Source organism: Sinocyclocheilus grahami, unplaced genomic scaffold, assembly GCF_001515645.1.
Source record: "Sinocyclocheilus grahami isolate Dianchi unplaced genomic scaffold, SAMN03320097.WGS_v1.1 scaffold167.1, whole genome shotgun sequence".
Classification (NCBI taxonomy): domain Eukaryota; kingdom Metazoa; phylum Chordata; class Actinopteri; order Cypriniformes; family Cyprinidae; genus Sinocyclocheilus; species Sinocyclocheilus grahami.
In genome coordinates this window covers 506570-525520 of record NW_015505346.1, presented here as the reverse complement: position 1 = coordinate 525520, position 18951 = coordinate 506570, and the positions used below count along the sequence as shown (strand labels likewise).

General features: G+C 39.2%; 1 protein-coding gene across 1 annotated transcript in view; it reads right to left on the bottom strand.

Annotated features, from left to right (window-relative positions):
• Positions 1–18951, bottom strand: part of diaph2 (diaphanous-related formin 2) — a 329306-nt gene that overhangs the window by 243199 nt on the left and 67156 nt on the right. The gene's annotated exons all lie outside the window — the stretch shown is intronic.

Genomic DNA, 18951 nt, shown 5'->3' with positions numbered 1-18951 from the left:
GCCCTTTCATTTCAGGTTGAGTATGTGTGTGTTGCAAGATTCTTCATCATGGATGTGTTGTAAAGTCAGTCCAAAATTTCAGGTTGGCCTAGACCATAACAGCTTAGATGCAATAAAGGCATTAAAGTGCTTGAACCCCGGTAATTGCTGCTTGCAGCTATATTATTAATATTATTATTGTTGTTTTATTTGTTATATTTTATGCAAAAATAATAATAATACAATTAAAAAGCAACAATAAATAATATTAATTAAATAATTAAGTTTAAATAATTCTAAAATAATGTAAAACTTGTTAGTATAATCATGTCTAGTTTAATTGTTTTATTGAATATTTTATTAAATGCATCATGTTAAAAACACAAAAATGATCTAAAGCACCGAATAATATAAAAATAATCTTAGAAAGGATTAACAACACATACATGAGCTGATATAGCCAAGCTACATCTCCCTACACTCCAGAAAATACCCCATTACTGACTGATCCAAGCTTCACTGAAGCACGCTGATTATCATGCTCCACAGAACCACGGAGGGCGGAGAGCTTGTTTGCTGATATGGCAAAATATCTCATTCCTGTATCACAACACTTCTATATAGCATATATATATATATATATATATATATATATATATATATATATATATATATATATATGTTTAAATAGCTAGTTTGAGTCTGCTTAGGAAAGAGGCGGCCCACGCTGGAGCTCTAAGAAAGATCGGAGGATACAGGGGAACACTGAGGAGCACCTCTTGTACAAGTCAAACTTCAGAGCATGTAACTTCTCACCAGAAGATGGCTTTAATGTTCACATGAGCGCATGCAAGACACCGATACTGGCCCACTTTTGCCAGGCAGACTCCCCCAGCTCAGCACATCTCAAAGTTGGAAAAGGCAAGGCGGTTTTTGTAGTGTCTAAGGTGCCTCCCTTAGACACCTTTTCAAGAAGCAGTGGCAGAGAAGAAAAAAAGAAAAGTGTAGAATCAAATGCTTTGCCGGCAACAAATTAGAGTGGAGCAGAGTGCTCCTTTTCAAAAGGCCCTTTACTTTGACCTTGCTTCATGTTAAATTCAATTACAGCACTTTTCTCCAAAGAGGATATTCAGAGCGGCATCGTCTCCGAGATAGCAGCAGCAACATCCAAGGGCTGTATTTCAAAAACATGCTCTTTAATATACCGACTCGCATACCTTGACACAAACAGCGGCTCTTGCTCTGTCACTGTAGATCAGTGCTGGCGCTGCTATTCCATGTACTTTCAAAGGGGTAAATTACCCTGCACTCACAATCTGTACACCTCGGTATGATGAAAATACAACAGTACTCAAGGCTGTCATGAAATCACTGAGTGAAATCTTACAGTACAGAGCAAACAAAATATGCGAGAAAAGTCGAGGAGCGCTGTGCTCCTAATTGGTCGACGGCGACTGCCTGGGTGGGAGTTCCAGTCGTCAAGGTGATAAGCGCAAAGGGTAGTCACACAAGGTAAATGAAAACCCTGAGTGTGGTAGAGACTTGAGAAGATTGTATTTCACCAGAGCAATCACTCCCAAAGCAGCTTCTGGGGTACAAATACAGTGTATTTTCTCATGTATGGTACGCCATATTTGTTGAGCTTTTGAGAAATTCGAATTTCACCATACGAAGAACGCAAATCTATACCATCTTATCTGAATGTCATATAAAAATAATTTAAGTTGTTCTCAGAGAAAGTTCTCTGTGACTACCTCCAGAAATGTCAAAACGAGAAAAACAAGATTATGTTATTAATTAATTAATAATTAATAAAAGACAGGAAGCTAATTGGTGTGTCTCTTTCGCACAAACAATATTATTTTAGTGCATCACTGTAATTAGGCTTTAATAATGTTAATTTAAACTGAAAACCATATACATTTACATACAGAGTCAAAATAAACCCATTTCTGTTTTGGTACTGATGATTGTAACAAATGTGGCTGTAGCAGTAAAAATAAAAATATTAAATAACCAAATATTAAATGAAAAACTTAAATGAATATTATAAATGTTGCCTTGGCAGCTGACTGAATTTAAAGGGATAGTTCACCCAAAAATTAAAATTCTGTCATTAATTACTCACCCTCATGTCGTTCCAAATACATAAGACCTTCGTTCATCTTCGGAACACAAATTAAGATATTTTTGATGCTTTCCGAGAGCTCTCTGACCCTCCCATAGACAACAAGGATCCTAACACGATCAAGGCTTAGAAACGTAGCAAGGAGATCGTTAAAATAATCCATGTGACATCAGTGGTTCAACAGTAATTTATGAAGCTACGAGAATAATTTTTGTGAACAAAGAAAACAAAAATAATAACTTTATTCAATAATTAAACTTCTCCACATCATCCTATAGCGCCATTTTGGAGAGTATCACATACATAAACAACGTATGCAACGTATGTACATGGATACGTTGTTTCGGTTCAAATCAAAGTGTAAACAACGTGAACAGTGTATCCGCATGCGGTGCTGCTGACACAGAACAGCATACGTTGTTTACATATGTGACTTAAATAGCTCTCGGAATGCATCAAAAATATCTTAATTTGTGTTCCAAAGATGAACACAGGTTTTACGGGTTTGGAATGACATGAGGGTGAGTAATTAATGACAGCATTTTCATTTTTTGGGTGAACTATCCCTTTAAACAAGCATAAGCAGAAGTGCAAAAATAGCTAAAAATAAAGCTAAATAAAATACAATAATATTTTAAATAAATTCAAAATAAAAGCTAATTCAAAATAAACTCTGTAAGAGGACAGACAGACATACAGACATACAGATAGATAGATAGATAGATAGATAGATAGATAGATAGATAGATAGATAGATAGATAGATAGATAGATAGATAGATAGATAAGCACTGAAAGAAGTGTTTTTAGTATTTTAGGCAATGTCGGGAACTAGACAACTGCCCTCCCACAGTTGCTGAAACAGCACTTGGTTTATCCGCTGCTCCACCGAACAACATCCCAGCCAAAGCTGTGGGCTAACATCTGTCCTGCCAAAGCAAGTAGGCCTTTTTTTATTTGAGAAGGTAAAACACATTTTCCCAGTACAAGCGTCAAGGGACAACACATTCCCACCAGAGTGAAAAGGCTCTGGTCCCACAATGCATCAAGCCTTCCTACTGCTGCTCTTGTGGCTAACAGGCTAATGAGCCTGGAAGAGGCTTCAGGCCTAGTGTGCCCATTCCATGGGGCCAGAATATCCCTGCATCCATTGCTCAGGGATCGATTGGGAGTAGCTAGTGTAATTGCCTTGAAAGCAATGTAGCATCATTAGAGGCTAGTCAGAGACGGCATTTGCAGGAATAAAAGGGCAAAGCTAACAGCTTCTCTGCTGCAGTAAAGGTTATTTTTAATCACCAATAAGGAATCCTGGCATTCCTCATCCTTCAGGACCAAACTTATTCTTCTCTAGTTTGCCTCACCGCCACTCTTCCCACCATCAACCACCTAGTCCTCAGGACTAGGGAGAGAGGGGTAACTGACTGGAACTTTATTAATTACACAATGCTTTGTTTGTGGCGATGGGCCGGCCTTTGACCTGAGAAGAGCACTGAGCACTGAGGGTGTACAGTAATTAGAACAGGCACACTTTTGTATCTTCTGAAGCTCTAAGACTTATGGCTGTGGTCAAGAAGACCCTAATGATCGAGACACCAGAAGCCAAAAGCAAGCACAACAAAAAATAACTGCAACAAAAAAACAAATCGCAACAAGTCTCCATATAAATTCATCAATTTCAAATCCATTTTTCATATTATTATTATTCTTGTTGTTGTTGCTGTGGTTCAAAAAGTAATGTACATAATTATTAATAATAATAATAATAATAATAATAAGATAACACTTTGCAATTATGTTTCATTTATTAACATTAGTTAACTACATTTGTTAACATGGACTAACAATAAACAGTTGTATTTTTTATCAATGAACGTTAACAAAGACTAAACAATACTGTAGCAAATGGATTGCTCATTGCTAGTTAATGTTAGTTAATGCATGAAATATAGCTAACAAATAAAGCCTTACTGTAAAGTGTTACCATTTAATTAATACAATATAAATAATGTTTTTCTTATTCATATTATTAAAACAAACAAACAAAGTAAGTAATGTTCCTTAAGTCCTCAATCTAATGGTACCAATTAAAATGCATATGGAGTACACAAAACTGAAATATTAAACCTATAGTTTAGTCTTTATATTGTCAACATGGAAAATTGTGTTATTTTGTATGCTGGGATGTGACATGACTGTCAGAGGAAGACAAACTTTTTTTTTTGCTTACCTAACAAAGTTTCACAGAGTGTCCCACTAAAATGTGTTTTGTGTATACAAAACAAATTATCCTGCAAAAAAAATACATGTCTCTCTCCAAAAGAAACAAAAGGAATGTTTTGATTTATCAATAGTTTTTTTTTTTCTCGAACCCCCACTGCGTCTCTTCCAATAAAAAATGAGCAATGGAGACAAAAAATATCAAAAATACAAGACATGAGCTTTTGTTCACATAGTGTCTCTCGCTCTTATCCACTCCATCAATCGAAGCTCTGTTTCCTCAGCTGACAGCAGAGAGACTGACATACATTACACCCGCACGCACCTACACACGAACACACTTCTGCACACACATATACACGCGCCGTTACAATGCCGAATCTAGGTCAGAGACATTAAAATTTCAACAAAGTCCCTCTGACTTTGGAGGGAAGGTGTGGAGAAACAATTCAGACTGAAGGCCTGGTGTCACTGTGCCGCCATGGGGTCATGCCATTCCCTGGCAACATTGGCCAGGCCTGATGGATGCTAGAACATCAAAGACAGCAGAATAAGGTTAGATTACATGACACCAGACACACCAAACCCAGACTGAGACAAGCTCAAGAGGATGGAAATTAGTCCAAGTTTCAGTACTCGGCCCTCATAGCAGAAGAAATCTAAGTGCAAACAGGCATTATAGAGATTCTTCACCAAACCATCTGAGAGAAAAGTCCTAGATATTTACTAAGAAAACTTTTTCAGCACTCTTTCATATTACTGCACTCTATATGAAAATAAATGATCCGGAACTCCAGGACATTTTTATTTTCCCCCAAAGCCTACCTCACTGTCCTATGAATGGCAGGGTAAGGGATGATGAAATATCTGTGGCTGTAAAGTGCGATTGATCACTTTACTCTGGCAGGTGGCCTGTTTGTATGCTAGTTGGAGAAGTAAAGGCAAAGACAGATTATTTCTGGAAGTGTCCACAGCCAGTGAAGGCCTAAGACTCCACACAAACAGTAGCCACCTGTGTGTGTGTGTGTGTATATTTATATACAGAGAGAGAGAGAGAGACAGAGAGAGAGAGAGAGAGAGAGATGGATGGATGGATGGATATTTTTCCATCATCAACAAATCAATAAAATACACATCATCTGTTGATATCTTCTGAAGTGATCTGAAGTGTTTTGATCAGCAACGCCAAGGACACTTAACCCTTTAAGTCACCCCCATTTTTGAACACAGACGTGAAAGTGCACTATCCAAACTTAAATTATTATAATTCATGAACGAAAACATTTTGTAATATGATTTTGATGTACCATTTCCATGGTAATGCTAATGCAATGTCTGATTTTAAAATGGCTTTCACAGGATGAATTTTGAGATTTTAAGCTTTCAATTGATATATACTTTGTGATGATTTCTAAAATGTGATGGGGGGAAAAAGGCAACAAAAAAATGACTTTCTGTGACAAGGGTCAGAACTCCTGTTTGTCAGGGTTTGGGTAGAGGATGGAGCGAGGACTCAGTACTGCAGAGAATGGGCTTTTATTGATAATAAAAATAAACAAAACAGCAACAAAAACTACCCCTTGGGGGAAAAAAAGGCTGGCAAGGTAAGGCAAGGCAGGATCTGGACACGACACGACACATCCAGGGAGAGATGAAGACGAACTGACGCAGGACTGCAAACACAAGGAGAATAAATGGAGAGCAAATGAGGAGGGTAATGAGGGATCACATGTGGGACAAATTAACTAATAATCAGGTAACAAGATGGGAGGGGTCAAGACAATTGACATGAGCACATGGCACACCGAATCAAAGACAAAAAGCCATGTGCTCACACAAAACAAAACACAAGCACATGGCCAGCAAAACAAATCACAAGCCATGTGCTAGAACAAAAGACACGAACACGCAGCTAATGAGAAAACTCCTAAGCCGCGTGTTCACACAAGACAAGACAGCATGCAGCCAGCGAAAACAAAGCTGCATGCTACACAGCACAAGACAAAACAAGATATGAAAAGCATGCAGCCGATAACATGAGCTGCGTGCAACAACAACAACACAATACAACAAGAAAAGCACGCGGCTGAACACAAACCGCGTGCTTCACAAAACACAACACACGTGGACAGAAGAGCGCACGGCCGAGCGAACTCGAGACCGCACGCTCCCACAACAGACAGAACATGGAGCGCGAGTGTCCGGACCCCGACACGAAACCGAAACTCAAGACATGAGTGCCGGGATCTGAACACCACGCTCCAACATGAAACAGTACACGCAGACGAGAGCGCACGGCTCGAGCACACTCGAAGTCGCACGCTCACATGAAAACAATGACATGACGCGAGTGTCAGGGCTCTGTCACAAAACTATGAATTACACTAGACCGAAGTGACAGAACCCTGACACTGTTATGATGTAGATTTTTAAGGGTGCACTCTTGTCATAATTTAATCTATTACTGTTCCTACATAATTTGTAACAAAAAAACTGTGATAAAATATCTATTTAGAAGTCTTAGACCTTTCCAACGATATACAGTTTGTCATGATTATATTAGGATTTAATTGTAATATAGTGAAGTAAACTTAGGCGTCCCGCTGAGGGGATGGGTGACAGTTAAGAGGTTAAATAAATAGTGAGAGATTGATTAAGTAATTTCCAGGTCCACCCCAACTTTCAAAAGGATATACATCGTCACAGGACAAAAAAACCCATCAACTTTCTAAAGTTGAATACAAATTTTATTTATATTGTAATGAAGAAATACGATCACGGATAACATATCAAGACTGGCAGGCTAGGGTCTGAGGACCTAGAGTGTGAAGAAACATTGCCATTGGCCAAACGCAAACATCACAGCAAACTCAATCCCAGCTTGCTTCTGCTGGGAAGAGAGAAGCTGTTTGGGTTGCACCAAACAGAGTAAATCCTTCCTTTGAGCAAATATTCTCAGGGCTTACCACCGCTCCACCAACTCGAACGCAAACACAAAGCGAAAAGTGCACAAGAAGCTACAGACACACACGACTAATGGTTTGTACATGTTTACAGTTATGAGCAGCTAATGTACTTGCCTCTCTATGTGATGTATTGAAGTGAATCATACAGTACTTAGGCACGGTAAATATCACTGAAGTGTGATATTGACTCTAATGTTTCAGTTCTCCCACACACAACCACCCCGTTTCTTTCATTAGACAGGAACGATATAAAAAAAAAAGATGATGAACGCAGCACCATCGGGTCACTGTGCGGGCCATCGATTCGGAAGCCACATTGTTTCCCTATTAATTAACTCATTGAATCATTGAATCATTTATATATTCATGCCATTTCCCCTCTACCACTGTTTTCACAGGCATCCATTACACAAGTACACAGGCCTCACCGTGTAATACCAGAGCGAGATGGAGACCGACACAATGACACAAAATAAATAATGAACATTAATTTCAAACCACACCACTCGCTTGTGACATTTAAAAATGGTGTCAAATTATGAGCACGATTTTCACCGGGGAACAGAGGGGGTCCTAATTAAACGTAGGCTCATTGTTTTGGAGATACACTAACCTTTTTTTCAGCCTGCACACAAAGGCATTTGGTACACCTGAGACGTATGTCACGCTACATCTTTCTCGCTTCTGAGTAGTACAATGTACAGACACCTTCACAACGTGTCTTATAGTGTGTATACAGGAAAAAAGCACAAAGCACTTACTATTGTGCCAACTGATGGAAGCACACACAAAGTGCTCAAACCGTGCTCTCCCTTTTGATGTTGTGGTAGCGAAAGTGAGGAATTCCATGCAGTGCCACATCTCCTAAGGCAAGGCCTGTTTCTCTTTCTTTATTTGGCATGGGTTCTATGTACATGTGCCTATCACCCCCCAGCAGCTTTGGAGGACACCCATATCTCGCTCCACAGACACCGCCGTCACACCTGCTCAAGAAAACACACACGGCACATGTATGAAACAATGCCCACCCTGACTTTATCAGGATCTGGAGTAGAGGAGGCCTTTAATAGCCAAAAAAAATGAAAATGGGACTCATTCCTGATGGTTTAATTCGCCAGCCACCCAACCGGAGGTCACACGTATTGTCTTTCTGCCATCGATACCAATTACGAAGCATCAACGAAGGAGGGAAAAGCATAAATATATTTTATCATCCCTTGATTCTGTTTCCTAAATCCTTTTCTTTGCCCTCTTCACATTGTAATTGGGTTTGTGTGATAATGAAGGTCACATAAGCCGAGCGGTGCATTGTGGTCTATTCATCTGTTACAATACAGAAAGGGCTGCTGTATCCCTCATTATCCAAGGATCTTCTGTGATTCATGTGTCAATTCGCATGAAAACCAACCATGCTAACTATAGAAAAGTCCTTCATCATCTGCGGTGCGGGATGGGGCCTGCCTGCAGAGTACATCGCAACGAGGAACCGGCATTAATGGATTCATCATTAAACTGACCTGCCTTCCTTCCAAATAATAAAAAACAACATAGCAAGCGTATTGGCAGTATATCATATAGAGGGTGACTGTTATTTCAAGTGGTCTGATAAAGAAATCCATGGGGTCTTTTCATTGCTTTGTTGTGCTTGTTAGTCATCTGAGTAGATAGCAGATTGTGTCTTAATTGGATATCCCACCAGAAGCCTTCAGTAAAATATTATAAAATTATCAGCACCTTTGGCGGCTGCTTTTTCATTATAGGGATGTTAGCGTAACTGTAGGTGAGAAACTTAAAAAACAACAGGGCAGCCAGTGCTAATTTTTACACAGTTGTTTGTTTCAGTTACAGTCTTTATCATTTAAAAAAAAAAATCAAATTTTAACTAATGAAATATACTCTACTGAAATTCCAGCAAGTATTACTTATTATTTAAAAGCATCATAAGCTATCACAGTCTAAAGTCTGGTGAAAGAAGTCTCTTATGCTCACCAAGGCTGCATTTATTTAATCAAAAATACAGTGAAATCAGTAATATTTTGAAATATTATTACAATTTAAAATAGCATTTTTGTATGTATAATGTAATTATTTACAGTGATGGTAAAGCTGAATTTTCAGCAGCCATCACTCCAGTCTTCAGTGGCACGTGATCCTTCAGAAATCATTCTAATATGCTGATTTGGTGCTCACGAAACATAAATTTAATAAATAAAATATTTAATAAAGTCTTTACTGTCACTTTTGATCATTCAAATGTATCCTTGACACACACAAACATATAATGATTTGATGAAGGTTACATGTGAAATAATATATAATAATAATATAAATAATATTATATAGCCCTCTGTAACAGTATACAATTTCTGTGTGTGTGTGTGTGTGGCTGATGAACAAAAAAATCTAATTGAACAGAAGCTGAGGTGAACAATTTCTTCCTACATTAACAAAGTGGAGTACAGTTCAAACTCTTAACTCCCTCAGCTACATTACAATTCGGAACATTATTATTTCCAAAAAACACCTCATGGAACAATGTTCATCCTCAGCTATAATGGATCTTTGTGTATAATTCCGAGGGCAGGTGTGGCCAAACATGACAGGATCCTGCTCTTCAAATATCCAGACACATCGCAGACATGTGTAGAAGAGGCGAGGAGAGGTGAGAGTCTAGGAGGAGGATGTTATGACAGGGTGCTGTGGGCTTGGTCTTCAGCCACCCACAGCGTTGAGCGCGCGAGACAGCCAAAAGCTATGCAAGCCGCCTGCTTCCCTCAGCTACAGACACGACTGAGCTCTTAATAACCCCAAACAATGGAACCGATACCTCAAACGGGCTCAAGATAAATTAGGAATTTGGGCACGATGAAAGAAGGAAGATGCATAAGACAAAGAAGGCAATAAATGATGATACATAGAAGAGCTTCTAAAATTAGTTTAAGGTTTAAGGGAGAGAAAATGAAAATCCTGAAATGAATGAGCCTCTTCTCAGATGTCATGTCAATCAAAGCTGCCTGGTAAACTAATTGAAATGAGTGGCGTGTTCTACTTACAATACAGAAACTCTATCAGATTACTCTATGCGATTCTGTCTTGGATGTTTTTAATATGTGCACATCAGCTAGATGAAATGCAACATTTGAATAACATACGGTGAAACCTTATTAATAATACTTTGTTAATATCCACTACTCTGTATACTATAAACAACTAGGTAAATTTTTGAATTAATAGCTTATAAATAACTGCCATTTATATATATATATACACTGTATACATATATACATACATATATAATACATACACTGTATATATAAACACTGTATATACAACAAATCCAACATACACTATATTATCACTGAATTATATGCATCACAAGCACAATTGTTACAGCTATTTCAAAATATAAGTGTATATGTTGATTGCCATAATATATTGCATACAGTATACAGTATGTTCATTATAATGATCAATAACTTGGTTTAGAATATCAGTCACTGTTTCCCTACATTTTCTTATTGTCAGACTGAGACTGAAATTACAGGAATGGGATTTGAAAGAACTCTGTTGACCTTTCCTCCATAGCTTGTTTGTGAACAGTCCCTCTGCATAAAGAAACTGGCGAAATTCCATTGGCAAACTCGTTTAATCTTCTGAATGACATCTAAAGTTACACGACGGTGAGGCAGTGCGCACTCCTGGGAAAATGTTAGAGCAGTACTGACAGACACCATTACTAGCCAAAGACCACATAGCCCTTGGTATTGAAATACATACCCTCCCGGGGGACATCAAATGTGTGAAAATTAATACTTTGGAATAAGGCCAAAAAAAAAAGACCTACAATGACACGTAATTGATTCTCAGTCTAACAGTTCACTTGTCGTTTAGAAGCATTTGTGGCTGTCGTCACCTATAAATTACTCTCTCGGTGATGTTTACATTCCCAGGAAGGTGTGTGTGGGGGGGGTGGTAATATTAAATAGAGTCCTGTGTGAGTACGGCTGGTGTAACATACAGAAGACGCACAAAGGAACTGCAACCCCTTTCATTACAAAGCATGAGCACTGGAAATGTTACTGAGGTCTGAGTGCCCCCTACTGTCTAAATATATAAGAGGTCACACCTGAAGCCCTTGTGCTACTGAAAATTAACTGAATAAATCTCATAACAAGTCAAACATATACATTGTGATGTAAATATATTCTTAGCCATGTAGGTTACTGTGCATTCTGGCGTTCTTTGGTCTTTTCTGTCTATTACTACTTAGAAAAAAAAAAGTACACAGACGTAACTGCATCATTTATGCATGCTTTAAGTATACACTGCACCATGGGACCCAAAAAAAGCTACAGCCAGTAATAACTATGCATATGTGGATATAAATACACTCGCACACGGAAAGCGTGAGCATTGCAGTAGCAGAAGATAGCTCTCAGGCACGGATCAATAAGGTAGAGTCAAATAGGCTGGCTGTGCTGTGCGACGGCCAAAAACCCTCATCAGCGCACAGTCTGAGAGAGCTCTCCAAAACACACTGACTGACAAGCTATCACCTCGCAGGATCAGACACAATATACTACCTCTCCTTCCCTCCCTCTGCAATGAGACTCAGACACGCCTTACGATAGAGGACAAGTCTGGGGTGAGTTATGAACACAGTGTACCACCCGGCTATAAAGCACCGACACTCCTGCGGTAACATTAAGACCAGTTCATTATGACGGTAATGATAGCCATTTATCAATCATTAATCACATGCTGCAGACAATCAAAGAGAGAGAGAGGAGAGAGACAGAGAAAAACGTCAAATGTAAGTACTACTGCATGAAGGATGTTATGCATCTGTTGCAGGAACTATTATTATGTGCACATACTCAAAAGCCAAACACTTTTTTGATCAGCATATTCATTTGCTGCTGAATATATTTGTACAACAGAATATTCTTAAAGGTACACTCAGTAATTTTGTATTTGCATCGTGCTGGCTGTGTGACCCAGTCCATGTAAAACAATTATAAAATTACTTTGGCTGCTAATATACTTTCATTCATCAGCTCACATGATTGATCTGTCTATCTGTCTATCGATCGATCGGTCCGTCCGTCCGTCCGTCCATCCATCCATCCATCCATCAATTTAGCTTCATTTCTTTGTGTAAAACTTTTTTTTTTAATGAGGACAAAAATATGTGCACATTTAATGACCATTACTGTATTACATAATTGTATTTGTGTATTTAGTTTTGTGTTGTTATCGTATTTATTAGCATAAGTTTTGGAAAAAAAATATCTAGGTGATGTACTGCATATAAAATAAACAATTATTCTGGTTACTAATATATTTTGAGTCATCATTACACATGTTTTTAACTACTAACTGTTAATGTCTTTGTGTAAACTTTTATTTTTAGTGTAGACAAAAATACAGACCTTTAATATTCATTACGGTCTTATATAATTTTATTAATTGTTTTATTTTTTATTTTATCTCTGTTATTTGTTTTAAGTAGTAGAGAACAACAATTTTTTTGCCAAAGTTTTGCCGAAATTTGATAAAAATGCTGATAAAATGAATATCAACAAAAAATAAATAATAAAATCAAATGCATAATAATAGTAATAATAAACCATGCTAATAAAGTACTTTTAAAAAAATGAGATAGAGAGAGAGAGAGAGAGAGAGAGAGAGTCAAAAAGGAATATAAATACAAAGGGAGCAAGACAGTACTGCAGGTTGTACGTCTCACATAAATATTTCAGTGCACACGACAGGTAATTCTCTGTGAAGTGAAATATCAAATAACACAGAGAAAAAAAAGAAATACAATCAGAACAGAGTGTAACAAAGAAATGTAGGGAAAACAGGACTGAGTTATCTCATACTGAGAGGGTCAGGTCAGATGATCTACACAAAAGGGATAAGAGGTCATGACCCCTGAGCTTTTTTTCTGATCCCATGGGGTTTAGGCACCTGCAACACACAAACACATATTAATACCCAACCCCCTTTAAACATTTGTACCAATACGCTAAAAAACACACTAGACTGTGCCCTTCCTTCAGTTCAAGACACCCGTCGACTAAAAGCTGTCCCAGGGCGGCACTCCTAAAAGGAATCATTCTATCATGTGTGTCACTAGAGCTTAAAAACTGGGCCATTTGCACTGTCACCTATGTAACAGCAGGAACAAGTCGCGGTGGCCTGATGAGACGCCGAGAGCAGTGTATCGACAACATGTGACTGTCAAGAGAAAGTGTTAATGCAGACGAGACACCCTCCCTATACACTGCACGGAAAACTGAAGTCTGGAGGAAATAATCTCCATGTTCTGGGATTTTTTACAAACAGTGAAGATGCAGTCACATCCAGCCACCTCTCATTCACTTAAGCTGCCACTATCAATCTGTCGCCGTCACCGACCGTTCCAGGTGAATTGTGTAATTGCTGGCAAGGAACTATTCACATTTCAGATAACGCACTCAATTAATTTGGCCCAATTTGTAAGAGAGTAGATTTGTTCAAACCACATGAGCTTGAAATCAAGCCTTATTCCTATTATTGCCACGGCCTGTACAGCCACGCTGCTCTCGCACTCTCGTGCCTCACCATAGGGCTTCCTTAATTATAACAGACAGAACAATGAGAACGGAAGCTGGCCGACGGCCAGAGCAAATACAGCCACACAGGAGTGTATATACATGCCGAGTTCTCAGAGTCTGAGGCATTATCAAAAACCCTGCCCCTGATCAAGAGCGTCACCCACTGGAGTCACTGAAAACAACCACCTGCAGAAATCACAGGGTGGTAGAAATGCACAAACCAAAGCAGCTAGCCATGTAGGTTGATTCAATATGAAAATCTTTTCAAAATTGATAAATCAGTGGGTTGTTTGAACAACTAGTTGGTCTTATGGAAGCCCTGAAAATCCAAGATGGATTTTCCTAAAAACTGTGTTTTAATGTCAGTTAGTCTTGTCTCCTCGTCCTCAAAACCAGAGGAAAAACAACAGAAACAACAGAAAACTACACCGCAACATGTCTACGATCGCCAGCGTCTTCTGGAAATCGGTAGTGCATGTAACTTATCACCCATCACCAGTGACTACTGAGAAGCTAAGAGGCCTTTGTTTACTGTGGAAGCTAGACCCTGAGACCGCGGACTCGCTTACTGCTACTGCCCACACAAGGAGTACATCAAAAAGTGCATTGAGGATGTGACAGTCACCAAGAACATCACCACACGTGCCAACCAGAAGCCATGGATGACAGCAGAGGTTCATGGGCTGCTAAAGACCCGAGATGACTCATTCAGATCCGGAGACCAAGCAGTCCTCAAAACAGCAAGAGCCAACCTGTCCCATGGCATTAAGCAAAACGGTTGTATGCACAACAAAAATCAATAATCACTTTACTGACAGCAAGAACACACGGAGTCTGTGGCAAGCTATTCAGACCATCACAGACTACAAGGCCATGCCACAGGCCTGTGATGACGACACATCCCTCCCAGATGCACTCAATGAGTTTTATGCACGGTTTGAAATGCAGAATGACAAACCTGCACAAAAACTGTCCACACCTCCCAACGACCAGGTGCTCTGTCTGTCTCCAGTCGATGTAAGGAAGACCCTATAAGGGTTAACCCACGCAAAGCTGCAGGTCCTGACAACATACCAGGCCGGGTACTGAGAGATTATGCTGAACAGCTGACAGATGTCTTAACAGACATCTTTAACATCTCACTAAGCCAAGCAGTTGTCCCCACATGTCTCAAGTCCACCACCATCATACCAGTACCAAAGAAGTCACCTGTGTTCTGCCTGAATGACTATCGTCCCATAGCACTGACCCCAATCATGATGAAGTGCTTTGAGAGGTTAGAAGACCTCACCTGGACCACCAACACTACATCACTCTCCAAGAAGGCGCAACAGTGGCCCCACTTTCTCTGCCGACTTAAAAGGGCAAATCTCCCTCCACCCATCCTTATCACATTCTACAGGGGAACCATGGAGAGTGTGATGACCAGCTGCATCACTGACTGGTACGGGAACTACAGTGTTACTGACCGCAAGACCCTACAGCGGAGAGTGAACACAGCTGCAAAGATCTTCTGAGCCCCTCTCCCCTCTATTCTGGACATTTTCCTTGCACGATGCTCCAGTAAAGCTACCAGTATCATGAAAGACCCCACTCATCCCTCCCACAGTCTCTTCCAGCTCTTGCCATCAGGAAGACGGTACCGGAGCATCAGGGCCCACTCTGCAAGACTGCTCAACAGCTTTTTTCCCCCAGGCTGTGAGAGCCCTCAATTCCAATCACCTCACCCCCCTCTGAAACCTCATCCACAACCCTACCTCCTGAAACCAGGATCCCCGCCCCCCAGCCCCACCACACCACACTACATGCACCACATGAAAACTGTTGAAAACCTCAAGAACATTGTGCAATTCTGAGTGTGCTACACACAGGTGAGTGGGCTGGACAAACCACCTGTAGAAAAACACACTCTTTCCTCTCTATACGCACCAGATATTTTCTTATAAACACTCCATGTTTCAAGGAAAACATTGTGCAATTCTGAGTGTGCTACACACAGGTGAGTGGGCTGGACAAACCACCTGTAGAAAAACACACTCTTTCCTCTCTATACGCACCAGATATTTTCTTATAAACACTCCATGTTACAAGGACTTAATAAGATAACACAAATGTTTACTTGTGAATGCACCACAAATCATACTGCACTACTTGCTTCTTAACCTTAAATACCTCTTTTGCACAATATCATGCACAGTTATTATGTAAAATACTTGTATAGTCTGTCTTAGGTTATGTGTATGTATAGGACTAGTCAACTATTTATAGTATATGTATAGTTAGATTACCGCTTCAGATAGTTAGCCATGTAGGTCTAAAAATTGTTCTTATGTCTAGTGTCGTATGTTTATATTTATGTTTATTATTGTAGCACCATGGTCCTGCGAGACACAACATTTCCTTCCACTGTATGTCCACACATGTAGCGGAATGACAATAAAGCTCAACTTGACTTGACTTGACTAGAATTAGGCTAGCTTAGGGTCATGTCCACAAAACTCAAGTCGTCGCTGTTCAAATGGATTTATGGACACTCAGTGAAGCAACTGAACAGTGTAACTTCCAGAAAATCTACATCAACTCAACAACAATTCTCAAAAATGACCGATGCAATATAGCAAACATGATCCTTCAGAAATCATTCTAATATGTTAATTTGGTGCTCAAGAAACATTTCTTATTATCAATGTTAAAAATAGCTGTGCTTCTTAGATTTGTGGAAATAGTGATACATTACCACATTAAATCAAAGCATTAAAATAATCAAAACTGACAGTAAATGCAATTATAATATACAAAAGATTTATATTTCAAATAAATGATGTTCAAATGTTTTAAACAGTATTCTTTAAAGAAACCTAAAAAAATCATGGTTCACACAAAAATATTAAGCAGCAAAAGCTGCTTTCAACTGATAATAAGGAGCATTATTAATAGCTACTATAATAATCTAGCATACTAAAATAACTTCTGAAGGTGACACTGAAGACTGAAGTAATGGCTGCTGAAAATTCAGTTGACATCACAGGAAGTGTTTAATTTGTATCTCTCACATGTAGGGTATCAGACCAAATCAGACAATTTAAGATTTGATAAAGAACAGTTGAAACACGAGGAGCCGAATTCCACAGAGGCCCAAGACAAAGGATGTTCGTAAATCAGATCCTGGCGCCACAAGCCTAAACCAACTAGCAGCTTTGAGTAGCTCACACCATTTAAACAAAAGAACACTTATTGACAATTCCAAGGAGATTGTCAATTTTGGGGGCAAGTAATCAAGATTAATGGTCAAAAGAGATGTACACCATGACCATCACATGGAAACCAGTGATAGCAATCACAAGCTCTTTGGATTGACTTCCCCCACCTCGACGACAGAGAACAGACTTAAATTCCTTATGAGAGACCTCTTAACCTCTGGTCTTCACAGATGTAGGGATTTCATGAACAGGACACTAATATGCCACTGAATCACCATCATGAGGCTTCGAATTAATTCAATCAGGAGTCAACAAAGCTTTCTTTGTATCAGGACTAAAAAGCCAGTTCACAACATATAGAAACCCCGATGTCTTGTGACCACCAATGGATGGAACCATTATGTCCAAACAGGAAAAGGATGAGTAAATTAACTGATGCCCTCAGGCCCGCAAACACGGGATATACAGCGTGACGCCACATGACTTTTGACCACCTGCTTCCTGCATGACTGAAACCCTTACGTTTCTTGTGTCACAGACAAAGAAACAGAACCTTGCATGACGATTTTAAAAGACAAACTCATAAGTAGTGAAAATGTATCCACTGGATGTGTTATGCCGTATATATATATATATATATATATATATATATTCTTTTTAGGAAATAAGGTTATTAAAATGTGGTAATATGTGAAGTTTAATCTTGAACGAATGGGCACGACAAATGCCGAATGTTGAAATGAAGTAAAATTTAACAGTGGGTACAAACTTTATAAAAGTAAACTTTATGTCTGCGCAAAGATTTTTCTCATGTGATGAATTAAAGCCCCTTTGTTAATGTATGCACGCTCCGCCCTGCAACAGCGTCCGTTTGGAAGATCGCGTCGTGGGGCGGACCAAAAGTCAGCCTGCTTAAAATGGACACAACACTCTTGCTCGCTCGCTCTCTCTCACTCAAAAGAATTTTGGCTTTCACCTTGGTGAAAAAGCGCCCCCACGCCGTAACATCGCACAAGCGAGACCATCTAAGAACTCAAACACTTCAGTTGAAGCTTCGTAACTCTGCAGAATGCAAAGTCTTGCAAATTCAGGCTTTTAGCAGGACTGCTGAAGCCTCTTCTGTTAACCTGGCAACCAAGCAACCCAATGAGGGCTTTCCCAAAAGGACTTAATTCAAACGTCATTCCGACGTCACCGCAACAGCCAATCAGCGAAGGAATTTCCCTCCAGCAGCCATCCAGTAGCCACGAGGAACGACTCAGCTTTCAGCTGTCAACCAAGCAGAACGCAAGTAAACGAACAAAATCTTATCTCTGCTGAACTGGTGTCAAGCTAAATTTTAAGCAATAAACTTAAGACCAAATATCTGCTTTGTGAATTCTCTCAGGTGAATTTAAATCACTCGTGAAAACGAGTTAGAACTTTGAAACTTTGTGCAACTCCGTCAACTCTCATTCTAATAAACTGTATATGTGTGTGCGTGTGTGTGTGTGTGTGTGTGTTTTAACCTAGTTTTGATGTAATCTAGAATAGCCAATAAAATTAGTTTTCCATTACAAAGAAGTGGTCTGGTGTCATATAATTTTAATGTTAAAACCTTTGCCAAAAAGATCATTGTTACCTCTCTAAGAGCTTACAAATTAGCATAATTGTGTTGACCGTGGCCAGGGAAATACATATAGTCAAATTGGTAATATACACTGACATTAACTTCTCGCTGGCCGAGTAGCTGATAGAGTGTAAACCATTTAAACTCAAAATCAGTTTAATCAGGTGGACCTCGACTTTTTCAGATCCGAGTCCTTTCAAAACCTGAATGAATTAATAATAATTAATTCCCTACAATTACAAATGAGTTAA